The sequence below is a fragment of the Pholis gunnellus genome (assembly GCF_910591455.1).
Source record: "Pholis gunnellus genome assembly, chromosome: 10".
Classification (NCBI taxonomy): domain Eukaryota; kingdom Metazoa; phylum Chordata; class Actinopteri; order Perciformes; family Pholidae; genus Pholis; species Pholis gunnellus.
Genome location: NC_136537.1, coordinates 7,896,677 through 7,911,781, shown reverse-complemented (window position 1 = coordinate 7,911,781; position 15,105 = coordinate 7,896,677).

Sequence of the window (15,105 nt, the reverse complement as noted above, 5' to 3'; positions counted from 1 at the left end):
CTCTCTCTCTCTCTCTCAAAAAACAACAAAAAACAGATCAAACTAGCCTTGGTGCTCTTTGTGCTTGATGATGGAGAGTGATATCTAAATAGAATGTGAAACCCGAGTGTGCTTGTCTTTGTGTGCAGTTTGATGTCACATACGAGCACACAGCGTGTGACAACTGAAGAGGCAAGCACGTGTGTGTGTATTTGAAATGCGCAAAAAAGAAAAAGAAAGAAAAAAAAACGCGTTGGCTAATTTGAAATCTCATGCATATTCAATTTTAAAGTTAGGGCAGCCTCGCTCCTGAAGATGTTTCAGAATGTTCCAGCTCGACTCATCCGTCACACACTTTGCGCTGCGAGCGAGAACTCTGCTGGGAGACGGTTCATATGTTTAGCAAAAGAGTGCTTTCAACATGTGCGTTTGCAAAGCGATCAGCCCCACAGCCAACTCAGCTGTGATATGTTGGAGCTAGTGTATAATAAGAAAATGGTCTTGAGTGCAAAACATGTCATTATTTTTCATTTCGCTGTAGTCTTCCCAGCTCATCAGTGCAAGTCCTACCACAGAGGACGGCTCCCGCGGCTGCTGTGATTATGTGCGATCTGCTGCTCGTTCTGTGCGAACGCTTATTGCGGCTACATGTGCGTTTGCGTGCTTTCATTTGTATGTGCACGTGTGTGTGTGTGTGTGTGTGTCCCGTGAGACAGGATTAAGCGGAGATAGAGTTTTCAGAGTAGAACCGATCTCTCGGAGAGACGGGGGTCTCTGGGCTCTTAGCGCTGAGCCCGGCTTCTCCTCCTCTGCCGTTTCCCTCCCACTCCTCATACAATACTGTGGGGCCTTGGGATGGAGCCCTGGATGCAACACTGTGGTTTCCGGGGTTGTGGTTCCCATTTAAAAGCAGCCCTGATTCTTCTTCTTCTTCTCCAAAAAAAAAAGAGTGAGAATTCTGCTAAGCGGACGGTTGGATTGATGTGCCTCCCTCTGCTCCCGATCACAAGGTTGTCAGACTGCAAAAAGCGGCAAAAGAAAAAGTGGTGGGTTTTTTGTGCACAGAGCGTCTCTGACGAGCAAGTGAAGGGTGAACAGTGGGAGAGCAGAGAATGCCACTGTCACGTTCGAGGCCAGAAAACAACGTTGAGTACCCGTTTCTGTTTTTCCCGAGCCAACGTCCGTGAGAGAGCGAAGGGAACAGGTTGTTGTTGTTGTTTTTTTTGTTGTTTTTCCTTTTGCCTCTGCGCACGGAGCAAAATTGCAGCGACAAGCAGACATTACCTTGCAAAGTCAAGACCCAACATTTGCGATGTGTATTGACAAATTGATTTTCCTTGGCAGCTATTGGCAGACGGAGTAAGGAGGATGGGGCCATGTGTGCGGGTCCACGGGAGCTCGGTGAGATCCAGGCAGCATTATGCACACCAAGAGAATGAGGCTTAGCATATATTGAGTGTTTATGCTGCAGAATAGAAAGTGTGGAGCACCTTTGCTTAAACTCACTGAATGTTAAATTGGGCTTAAATAAAAATCCCTCTTACACAAACAGAAAGTGATCCAGGGCTTTTTTTGTTACCCTCTCTCTCTCTCTCTCTCTCTCTCTCTCTCTTTTACCCGCATACAATCTTTTGCCATCTGGGCATGTTTGCGAAATACGTTTTTTTCCCCACATTGATGGGTCTCTCTGCTCTACATGAAGACACACAGATAAATGTGTATGTGGAAGAGATGAGGAAAGATGGAGGATAATGTGTTGGAAGAGGTGATCTGGAGGAGAGTGAAGGATATCCATTGTTTGTCTTCTTAAGGGCAGGGCACACATGGGGGACAGAGCTGGAGTGTATCTGGATTAGAGTGGAGCTCTGCCCTGAATATATAACCGACCCAAGGTCTGCTCTGCTCTCCTCTCTTCCAGCACAACGGCCATTACAGGAGCTGAGAGACTGTGAAATATTAACGTCCTGAAAGTATTCTTACCGGACACCTCTTTGATGTGAACAGATAACGAGAATAACATATGGCAGGCTTGCAGCTCGCACAGTCCACTCACGTTCCCCGCCTGATGTAAAATGGGTCAAAAGTGGGAATCATGGTTTCGGGGATGCATCTTTTATGGGTTGTTTATGAGCAGGGGATGGGAAAGAGCAGTGTATGTCAGAACACATTTTTGATGGAAGATATAAAACGCTCCAAATGTAAATGTGTAGAATAAGGGACAGAGTATAGAGCAACAATAACCCGGATGAAAGCAAAATAAAGCATTCTTCTTCATGTTCATTCAAAAATACAATGAAGTTCCCTTTGGAGAACTGGAACAACGTTCCAATGTACTACATTTGATATGAATGAAATATCAAACAGACTTCATGATCAAACGGCACAAAACATTAAATGCACCGAGCTATCATTCATGTAGCTACAGTACAATGCTCCCTCAGCTATAAGGTTAGTATTGTTATGCATAGTAACATGTCTTCGGCTTTAATACTTTTTTTTATACAGTCTCTTTGTGGCAACATATACAGCCCTCTAAGCACCTAAAGTATTTCCGTGCCATGTATTTGAATCTGCTCGGTGTTTCTTGTTTGCTGGCAATTACGAGCTTAACACAGTAAAGCAATGCTTTGGCTGCGTGGAGCACGCATGTGGCGTGTGTACTAGGAACATGACCAATTATGTCAAATTGTTACAATTTTCTTCTTCTGGTAGAATGGCCAACGTGAAACTGCTGAAATGAATGCAGTAGTAATCTTGGTGTAACTGGGGTTAAATAGCATATTTCCACCACCCATGTCCTCCCCGCCGACCCGATAAGAGTCTCAGCAAATGATTGTGTTCGATTCGCAGCAGGAGGCATGTTGCTTCGGAGCTTGATGACGCATGTTACTGCGCACAGATAAAATGGGTTCCTGGATTGGTGCACAGGCCTCTTTACAAGTGGTGTAACACAGGCAGTTTGAATGCACACAAATAAAAGGTTTAAGGGAGATTAGTTCTGATAACAAAACAAACATTACTCCGGCACCGTCAAATACAAAATAAATTGTGCATTTCCAAAATACGTGTAAAGCAACAGTTTTACTAATGCGCTTTCTTGCCGAGAGTTAGATAGAGACGATTGATACCACTGTCATATCCGTCCGCTAGATATGACACTACTGCCAGCTAGCTTAGCGTAGCATAAAGAATGGAAACAGGGGGAAACAGCTAGCCCAGCTCTGTCCGAAAAACAACAACAAAACACACCTACTAGCACATTCAGAGCTGTCTAACTAACATATCTCATTTGTTTAGACAGATCCTGTTTCCAGCCTTTATGCTAAGCGAAGCTAGCTGGCGGTAGTATCACATCTAGCGGACGGATGTAGCTTCATATTCACCATAAAGATGTAAAGAAAGTGGTATCGAATAAGTGTATTTTTCCAAATTGTCACAGCTCAGTGTTGTTTTTACACTCCAGATCCACAGTGGGAAGAATAGTTGCCGTACTCCTTCTAGACTACCACCGCGCAGCTTCACTCGAACCCTCCTCTCTACCTCTGTCCCTGTGACAGAGGACGGCGTTTAAGTACGCAGGGATGTGGCAGCTGTAGCATTCGCACCCAATTCTCATCATTTCGGCGCCTTACACATCCCCTCCTGGAAACACGCACACATATTGGGATGCACACGGTGACACACGCTGAGAAACCCACACTAACACATGCTCGTGTAACACATTGCCGTTACAGTATGTTTCAGCTGATGCTGGAGGGCTGACGGTAAGACACAGCTTACCCCCAACCGAGCAGGCATGACTGAACTTGAGTTCTACAACCAGCCTTATTGATTTACTCATTATCTTCTTCACAGGCGATCCCCCCTTTAGGGGAACAAAGGCCATCTCTCCATTATACTTTACTATATTCTGCTCTATTCTGTCCTGTATATGTAAAGCTTTAAAGGGTCATTTCACCAAATCACAAAAACATAACTTTTCCTTCGACTATGCACATTAGTTTCATTTTATGTCAGAGGTTTTGCGACTGATCCATAACCAATAGACAACTAAACTGACTCAACTGTTAAACTATTCCATTCAATGTTTCAGAGTTCATTGTTGACCTTAAAAACAGCAGCTGAAGTCTCTTTCAAAAAGCACTGCAACCCTGAACTCATCCTGACCTGACCCGGAGGAGCTGTATGTGAGAACTCAAATGTCCAAATCTTTTGGACTGGAGGTTAAACTGACTGTAGCCTGCCAGCTCCCTGGTGCAAAAGTCTGCGTAATGTCCGATTGAGCCGATGTGTGAATAGAGCCGCTCATCGTCCGGTAAATACAAGCGAGCGAGTGGATGATATCCGGATGAATAATAAGGCTTGTTTACATAAAGTTCTGACAAAAATTGAAGAAGACAAGAAGACAAAACTTCTGTCGGTAATGGATGACGCCAAAATCGTCCAACGAATTCAAGGAACAGCAAGAGACTCAGTTGTTTATGACTAAATTTGCAACCTGCTACTGCGTCGTGTCCTGCCTCCTGAACACTCTACCCAGGCTCCGCCCCTTGCCTTAACCAAATTCTCACCTATTTTCAGTAGGTAAGAACGCGTCTAACATGAACAATAGCCTATTGTGTGCTACAAGTGTGAACGGTAAACAATGTCCGGACCCGATTGTCCTGAGTTTATATGAGAAAACGGCTCAACAATACATGGTCAATTTAGTAGCTTTAGCTCTGGAGCTTTCATCCACATCACATGATCGTCATCATAATATGATCATGATATGAAGGAAAGCTTCACAACCGCATGTACTTTGAGGTTAGATTGTTGTTGTATTCAATTTTATTCTCTTCTAAGTTTTTAAAGTCAATTCTTGGAAATAATGGAAAACATTCTAAATACAAGGGCTATTTAGTAGGTCTTCTGGAGCTTTAGATTGCATCACATGCTCTTCATCAGCGGATGAGTTTTGCCCATTTGTCCCCCATGGAATTATTACATTTTTATTCTCTGAGCACTTCAATATCGTCTGCTCCATGTCTGCTTAAAATACGAGGTTCCAGGTCCAATCTCGACCTTCGTCGCAGCTGCTGAGAAAACAATCTCACCATCACATGGTCGCCATAGAGATCATAATCAAGGACTTATCCAGAGCAGCAACGACAATGACCTTGTGGTGAGCTATATTCTATTCTATTCTACTCTGTTCTATTCTAATCTATTCCAATTGATCATTTCTTAAGAGCAAAACCTCTGAATGTCTTTTCCACATTCCAGTTTTTTTAAAATGATGTGGATGCTGATGCATACATTGGCGGACTTAGCCTGAGCATCAATGTAAGATTCCTTTGTTTGTGCTGATGGTATTAGAGTAACAGTCAGCACAAATCACATCAGGAAGGAACTGTGTCATTGTGCAATAATTGGAATTATGCAAATAGTCGCAAGGCAGCACTTTGTAATAACCACACTTATTCATACATTTCCTTCTTTTTTATTATTAGTTCAGTCTGAGGCGCAGACTTGCTTTTTATCATTTATGCGGTATTCATTATTTTCTGTCACCACCTTATGTTGCTTTCATTGTGTCGACTTGTAAACAGAAGGACATGAAAAAGCAAGTGCATCCTATTGAACAATGAGCAGGGAAACAAAGTTAACAGTCAAAGAAGCTTTTCATGCATAAGTGTTGATTTCTCTGGGGAGGATCAGCAGGCACTTTTTCTCTCCCTCCCGATTCGATCCGCTTCTGCGCCCGCTGTAAAGTTGGGCTCTGAAGAGACGGAAGAGAAATCCATAAGTGTCTCTGTCTGGCCATTGATATTCTCCTTACTCCCTTCTTTTTCTCCACACCTCCATCACCCCATCTCTCCCTTGTTCTTGCTCTCTCAGTTGGTCCGTAGTGGCCAATCCATCCTCACGCCCTCCACTGGCCAGGTCAGGACATCTAATATCCCATGGATTCACACTTCCTCTCCCTCCCCAGCCGCCTGCACCCAAGCAGCAGCCCCCGCCAAACCCACCCACTCCTCCGCTCTGTCCATTCCTCCCCTCCAACCGCACATCAATCTCACAATCCTCTCCTTCTCTCTTTTCACCTTCTCTACCCTCTCTCTCTCTCTCTCTCTCTCTCTCTCTCGCTCCATTGTGAGATGTTTGGCTTATAATTCTTTTCGTGCCCTTTCGCTCAGTCCCATTCCCCCCTTCTAAACGCATGAAGAATACTCACCTGCAGGCGGAGGATCGCATAATAGTCCTTCCGCCCACTTCCACTTGTGACCTCCGCTTAGTCTGAATAATTACAAGAGGTTAATTTTCCAAGCTTTTGCTTCACAAACAGCTTTTCAAAACATTTTTTTTTTAGACAGATAGACACAGCGGTAGATGGACAGCCTTGAGCACAAGCACATTACTTAGTAACCCGAGACATGTCATTACTTTTTTTTTTTTTTTTTTTGCAATGAATAGGTTATGAGATTAGTTCATATTCAGTAATAACATCACAATGACTTATCCCAGCAACGCGCCGATACAACTTGTGGGTTAGCATCTACCAAAAGAGAAACAACGCAACTCCCAATTACTCAAAGTTGTCATATTTATGTGTTGTGTCTTGTTAGTCTTCTGGTAGGCCTATCGATCCGGTTTTGTTTAGACTTGAATGTGCCAATCTCGCACCTCCACTGTGAGGAAGACATTCGGCTACGTTCACACTAAGTCAGGCAATTAACGGAGAGTTTGGTCCTACAGTGTGGGAGTGTCAATCAAATGGCCCACTTGAGTGATACTCCCATTTGGGTGACCCATTTCATGTGAATGGCCCATTGATCGCTGGTTACGTGCCATATAACTTGACAATGCGGTTTTGTTTTTCCGAAATGTTAAGGTGGAATCATCTTTTTGTCGCAGGCCGATGCGCTTTTGCTCGTTTTCTTTTCAGCATCCCCCGCGGTCCACACCACCACGGCCCAGGCGCACCACCCACATTCAAATGAATGCAAGGTGTTTCGCCGCAACGCATGATTTGGTGCGAGTGCAGCCGAAGTGTGCCGCGTGCAGTCAGTGGGGCTAACATTAAGCCAGCTGTTCATGGTCGGTAAGCACCTCCAAATAGCGGGCTGACTGCTTGGTAAACTCCAATGTCTCATTTTCTACGTGTTTAATACCTGTGTGACCTGTGGTATGGATGACACACGGATGGATGGATGAATGGATAGATCAAAGGAGAAACATTAAAAAGAAGCTATCTGTATGTGACGAGCAGGTTGGTTGCAATGGGAGTCAGCAGTGCAAAGGAAACATAGTACATAGAGTACATCAGCTTGGGGAGAATGTGTACCGACGTTACACAGATACCATATTGGCTTTTAAAGCAGATTCATTATAGGAGATGGAAACAGCATGTCTTTGAGCAGAGACGCCTGCGCTGGATCGTGTTAAAAGCAGTAGAACAAAATCAAAACAAACCCTGACGGAGCTATCTGCATTTCCTGCATTTTGCACGTTTGAAGCATAAAAAAAAGAATGGCATCCTCGACATTAATTTTGCCCCGGTAAGCAAATAGCAGCGGGTCCACATGTTTCCCTGCCAACAACTCTGAAATGCTCTGAAACAATCCTCTCAAAAGTTTTCCATTTCGTGTGAAGTGAAGGGGAAGTTTGGAGATGATTGTTTCTGTTCGAGAGGACGTCAGATGCAAACAAATAACGCTCTTCCGTGACAGCATCTGGCGTTTGGCTCTCCTATCATTGCTTTTTACCGTAGCCATCCCTTTTTGGTCATGCTGCGCCTAACCTCATTCTGTCACAGTAACACCCCTGTGAGAGCAGCGGAGGCAAGGTGGTGAAAATCCAAATGAATGCGCAATTTATGTATACATAAACTCACACCTGGACTGGCTGGTGGTGCTACTGTAACTGGAGAGGCTGTTACTATGGGGATGGGGCTGGATACATTGTTTTAATGCAGGCAGCCACCTTCTCTTGGCTCGACGTGGAGAGGAAAATAGACTGTTACACACTGCCACACACAGTCTTGGGCCATTTCCAGTGAAAGAATTAGGAAATTAGACACAAAAAAAAAGAACAGAGTCGAGTACAATTACACAAGTCAGACCTCACTAAGACAGTACACTTCTTGTGTTGCTCGGCATTTTAGAGTATAGAGGTTCAAACTAGGCCTGCAAATTGTCCCTATTGCTCTTTCCTCACATGTAATTAGCCATCTTGAAAGGTGAAAACATTCAAATGTGGAACCTTTTGAGAAAAGGGGTCAAATGAACCCCCACAGGTCGGATAGTAAAATGCTGCACGGCGTCACTCAGGCCTTTTTTCTTTTTTTTTTTAAAGCACCGTGAAAACTTCCCCTCTAAAAAAGGGGTGCATCTCTTAATTACTGACATAGAGCCAATTTGCGTCGAGCGTGTCTCTCAGCAGATAATGATAATCATTATAATAGCTTGAAGCGTTTGTTTCATGCAGCAAAAGCAATAATGTTCACTCAGATCTTCCATAATAAAGCCTCAGCACTTGGCTTCCTCCGAGCTGTTGTACAGTGGCTGGACGTGAATAATCATTAGCGAAATTGAAATGCAGGGGTAAATACGTGGCTGTGTCTGTCCTCTCCTCTGTACTGCCTGTCTCTCTCTGTGTCAGTCCCCGGGTACAGCGCCAGAGACTGATCAAAGGCTGACTCTGATTCACTCCGAGTGATCAAGGAGAAGAGACAGGGAGCTCTGTGATTGCCGAACATTGACGTATCAATTTCAATCATTCCACAACGCGCGGCTGTCACACACAAGGTGTATTATGCACTCTGTCTGATCACCTGGGATCCAGTGTTATTGATCATGAAGGATATTCGTGCATTTTTCATGAGGGAGAAGAAATTTTGTGATTCAAACTGCCACTGGCTCAAATCCACTGATTGCCTTGAAAGACCGGGGTTGGAGAAGTGAAAGAGGCAGACTCTCTCCTTCACAGCAACTGCAGCCGCACTGGTTTCCAAAGCAATAGTTTGACACTAGTTACTTGCCGAGATGAGAAGATCAATACCACTCTCAGATACAGTTCTGTCTGTGCCTGGTTTAATATAAGGCTGTAAGCAGCCGGTAATCTATACGAAAAACAAATAGTAAAACAAGCTCAAATGTTCTGTTCATGGCCCAGAAGAGCGACTGTTTCAACCCGGTCTCACTTCCAACTGGTCGAATACCAACGTTTAGTCAGTGGCACTCGGGGCCTGATACCGATGCAAAGACGCACCCTTTAGTGTCTGTATGAGGCACACTGGGCTTTTAGCTAACTCCAATGAAAAGCTACCAGCGTCATCATTAGACGGTCACAGCCACTGACGGGGTACAGTGCGAGATAGTCTACTACATTAGCCACGTGACTCACACGAGTCGCTAGTCACATGAGTCGTTAGTCGTTAGAGTTCGACCGCGCTCTTTTCCAAGACCTAGAAAAGTGTTTTTGTTTGGGTAAACCTGTGATGGCGTTTATTTTGAAAAGACATTTAATGAGTGGAAACTGACATGCCGTCTCAGCCTCGACCATACCTGACGCTAGAGGGACATCTAGAGCGTCACACTTTGAAGCTTGAGGAGACGGGAGGGAGAATGTGTTGACTGTTACCAGTCTTTATGCCTTTTGTCTACGACTACTGTCTGTTCTTGTCTTTAAAGGTCTCCCTAAAAAAAACAATATCAGACTGCTGCCGCTGATTCAGAACGCTGCTGCTCGAGTCCTCACTCAGACAAAGACTCCAGTTCTCTGGTCTTTACACTGGCTTCCTGTTTGTTCAACAATTGAATGTACTATTGTCTGTCTATAAAGCACTGAATAGTTTAAGGCCTAACTACATTTTTGGTCTTTATGAAGCATCCAGGTTGTCTGGGACAGCTCTGCTTTCTGTCCACAGAATCAAAGCAAACAAACCACAGCATTCAGTTTTTATGCACCACACATCATCTGGAGGTCTGCTCCAACTCTCAGTTCTTTTGAATGAAGGCCAAAGACTTTTCTGTTTGCTGCCTTCTTTTATGAAATCAAACAATTATTCATGTTTGATTCTGCACTAATCTAACTTCTATTATTGTATTTTACACCTGCCTTATTCTATTCTAGCTTGTTTTGATTTTCCTTTCTCTTTAATTGATGTTTTTAATTGCATTTGAATGTCCTTTTGTGGTGCGGCGGTACAGAGGAGAGCGAACGCTGTGAGCGTGTTTGACGGCAGAGATTACGACCAAAACAATTCTAGAACGCCATTAAGAAGTGAGCTGGTGAATTTTATGGATGTGAGTGAAAGCAAGTTACCATGCCGTGCTTGCAAATTGCCATGGGATTTGTATTTCATTTTTTTCTTTCTATGTTAAGATTTCAATTATTGTGGACCAGCGCTTCATGTCTTCGGCTCTCTATGCTTCCCTAACAAATATACGAGGTACAGGATACAATTATTGTCATGCTCTTATTGCACAATATTCAGTCAACGGGGGAACAAAATTGCATTTCTTTAATGGAACAATAAATTATGAGAACATATATGAGATGGTATAAACGTTCTTATAAATGTATACCCTTAAACATCAAACTATTTCCTTAAGCATGAAACTTATAGCTGGGCTATTTTGAATCCAGATGGAAATAGTCCACCCTCGACAACATCCAAGACATGAGAGTAAATCTCTCTTTCGAATACTGTGGGTGACAAAAAAAGCGTACGAATATTTGATGTACGACCAACCATAAATGGATTTAGTTGTCACAGCGTGGTTGTTGCATGGTGTGAGGATCACAGCACCGCCGCAACAGAGATGTGAGGTGTCTTATTTCAACAGGGAAAGTGGCTCTCCCGAGGTGACTGAGCCGTTTTGTTTTGGTTGTGGTCGAGCAGTTTACTGTGTTCCACAGGTGCCATGAATAAAACATTCCGGCTCCGTTAGAGGAGGCACCTTGGCGAGAGGGTCAGCTGCCCAACAGCAGCGGGAGGATAGAGGAGCATGCCCATCAGGGGAAGTGCGCTGCATCGCCGCCGCTTGATAGGAAAAGCCGTGGGGGGGGGGCAAGATACCGGGAGATTGGGTGCAGATGTAAAGCTCCGTGTTGCATAGCTACAGGTTGGCTGCTTGGGGGGTTATACCCTTTGAGGATTACATCAATATTGGAGCTAAACATGTAATCATACACTGAGGTCACGCACCGCGTCCGCGTGGATGACCTTCAGTCCCATCAGAGCGAATTGCCTCAGCAGGATGGAGGCTTCTTGGACATATTCGTAGGGGAAGCTGATGAGCATCACGAAACATTTGAATTTCACCTAAACATGAGTGACGGAGGGGGAATTTTTCAAAACAAAACACGGCAAGTACGGGGAAAAGCGTAAAAACACTTCTCTATTGTACCCTCATGCGCCGTGACCAGCTTAATCACTGAACCTGGGAATCAACAGTCTATTCAGAGCCCTCATCTCAGGCATGAAGTAAGCCAAATGGATTCAAGATACAATCCTGCAACTTTCACTGTCACTTAATTGCAAGACTACTCCTTTGATTAACTCTCCGTCTTCCTCCCTCTTCCCTCCGTCCCTCTGGGAAATGAGGAAGGGGGTTGGGGGAGGATATAAGACATGACTGGCAGCTCGTAGTTTATTAGCAGCTGCCGAGAGCTCTTCTCGACCATACACAGATGTTCTCTTAAAGCCGCCTTAAAAAAACAACAACATGATAACAAAATAAACGCTATTTGAGATCCTGTCAGTTCTCAATTACTGCGATTCTCCCTGTAAAAAAAAACCCATGATGAACAAATGAAAAGTGTCCAGTTGTTACTCGCTGAGACGGGCGAGGGAGAGACGGCATGCAGCGAAGGATGTTTAAGGGCTTTCCTGTATAAAACTGAATATGATCTTGGTTTGGAAAAAGTCAGGTTGTGTCTCCCTCTGGTCTGGGCAAAGGGTCAGCCAGCTAATGCAGAATCTCTGCAGTAAGGATGTCTTTATGCTGGGGCCACACTTTAAATTGACCTTATGCTCCGGGAGCTCCTGAACCTCACGGTGATCCCGACACCACTGTCAAGATCATCATATTTGAGTCAGGGTGCAGTTAAAGAGCAGATCTGAGTGTTAGACTCAAGAGCCAGTCTGAGAGGCGTCGGGACTAAGTGAACAGCGACGCCAATCCGTACCTGGTTGAGGTTCTAGAGGTTTTGTTTTCAAGGTTTTCTGAAGCGTTGTGTCCTTGTCTCACGTCATTCATTAGTGTCTGGTCTGTTTCCTGTTTTATTTATGTTCACTCCTCCTGTCGTGTCTTGTTTTACTTCCTGCCGTTGTGATTGTGTGCCTCGCTCTGATTTGTTCCACCTGTGTCTAATCCCTCTCCTTATGTATTTAATATGTCTGTTTCCCCTGGTTCGTTGTCTCTCCTTGTGTTAGGAAGTCCATTCTTTGACCGAGTTATATTCCCAGGTTGTTGTTTTTTTTGGAGTTGCCCCTGTTGCCATTAAATCATTCAACACCACCTGCTTCCTCCTCATCTATGTTTTCTGTGTTTGGGTCCACACCTGACACTCCATAATTGTGACAGAATGAAGTCCTCTGAAGACTAAAACCGAAATAGGACACAGGACAGTTCACCCCCAAAATCAAAAACACTTATTTGTAATCTTACCTGAAGTGCTATTTATCAATAGAGTATTGTGGTGTGAGCTGGGATTCAGTTGGTACGATATAAATCCATCTTCAGGAGCTCTGTGCTGGTCTACAATACCTAAATAATGTAACACCTTTATACCAGTTATGATCAGGTTTTTGGAGTATCTCGATTATGTTTTGCATAAACTATGAAACCTGAATCAGCCCTTATTCCGGTTTTAAGAAACCGGAATAAGGGCTGGACAGCTTTTCCAGATTTGTGTCTGCCATGTGCACAGGCGCTTCCTCAACATGAAAGAAACATGTAGCAGTTAAATGAAAGTTAAAGTCTGAATTTTCTGGATCCTGCATTTCCCATAATTCAACCAGAATCTTTTCATTCTGAATTTGTTAGCCCAACATCATCAGGGTTGTTTTGTCAGACTTGACAAGGCTCCTCCAGAGCCACAGGAGACCATCCGACAGTTTCTAAAAGGCTGATTGGTACTCTCCCTCACTTAGCTGACCTTTATATGTCAATTCGGTGGAGGTCCCCTTTTATTAATGTTGTCGTTGGTGGAGATGGAGCTAATTTCAACTTCTTTTATATACTATTGAGTAGTTTGACATGTAACAATGCAGGCTCTTCTCATACACATCTACAAAAATACTGCATTATAATTCTTATACAACCCCTACTTGGTATATGTTATCGTGAGCCAGGACATAAAGAGTGAAACAAGTCCATGTAGGGAGGAGGTCGGGGGGGGATGGGTGGGTCTAACAACACTGGACTTTCACCCAGCAGACCGCTGGCCATGTCCCAATTGAAACCCGAAGTCAACATTGACTTTTTTGCCACGTAACTTTAACTTCTTTAACCCAAACTACTTTCTTTTCCTGAACCTAACCAAGTTGTTTTGTTGCCGAAACTCTGCATGTGCTTGCAGAGACGCACTGATCGCTCGTGTTTGTCGGAAAACACAACAAAATAAGTAACTTTTCATAAGATATCCTACAAATCATGTATCTTCATAGTATCTAACTTCACTGTCAAACAAGTATACAGTATCGTAACAGTATGTACTTAAGTACAGTACCTTAATTAAAAGTACGTACTCTCGACTACTGCTGCTAATAGTATCTGGATGAGGCTGCCACAGTCACTCAGAAATGACACTGTTATGTCCTAAAAACCATCAGAACCAGCATACAACTGTGCATGTTGGTGTCACACAGGTGTAACTAAACCAGTGCTTCCAGACCCGGGATTAGGGACCTCAGGGGGTCACAGGATAATTCTGAGGGGTGGTTTATTTCTTTAAGACGGTGCTTTTTATTGCTTTTTTCACTGGATTGTTCTCCCTCCTCAGGGCTCAAACATTATTATTATTGTCATAATGCACAGACACATACAAATGGTGATGATTGCTCACACGGCTTCATTTTACGTGCCATAAAGATTGTGCATCACTGCCTTAAAATTGATTGTGGTTCCGGGAAGAAAAACACCATTTTGAATTTAATATTACGACGAATTAATGTCCAGACCAAAATCACTCAAATGGCCAAAATATAAATGTTCGCCGAGAGAAAGCGAGCACCTTTTGCCTCGGGCAACACACTGTGCTGTGTTCTGCAGCAACAGCAGAAATCACACCTCTAACTTTTTTAATTACACCCTTGAGAGGTGCAGTTGACCTGCACAGTGAAGCCTGCCCGTCTCTGCGTGGGCTCCCCAGGCCAACCTCGGGTCATCCTGTCCACCCCGAACCCCTGAGATCTTCTCCTCAATGAGGCCCGGAGTGCTTATGGAGTCTGGAGGTGTGACCCGTGAAGTGGTCCACCCTTCCCCTGTTCACAACAGAGAACCCACTCCTCCTCTAATTTAATCCTCTGAGCTTTGAGACTGAAGTAGACACGTTACACACCTGCGCACACACGTACACACAGCTAGGGTTTTTTTTTCTGCCATTAAATGATTTAATTAATGATGCATTTTACTTTTAATTATGTTAAAGCTGTTGTTTTTGTGCTCACGTGAATTCCAAAACTCACCTTCTCTATGTGTTGTTATATCTTTTCACCCCTGTGTCTTGGGAATGAGTGTAATACGTTCGAGGTTAAGGTGTGAATGTACGTGACGTGTCACAGAAGAAGACGAAAAATAAGGTGTTTCCTCCCTCAATATCCTATCTCTGTCTGTATTCATCTCTTGTAGATGATCACAAGGGTGAGCGTATACATGGATATACAATATGCAGTTATATATGTGTGTGTGTGTGTGTTTATGTGTGTGTGCCTGCATGCGTGCATGCATTAGCATTACTTTTGTACCTGTGGATAAATCCAGGCACTCACCTTTGTTTATGCGTGTCATTTCACACCGCCGACTGTATGTTTATGCAGCATGCCAAGCCTATTTGCATCCAGGTTTTGCAGCCGTTATTCCCCCCCCCCCCCCAGGCCTACAGCGTGCTCGGCTTCTGGCCTGCACAGCCTCT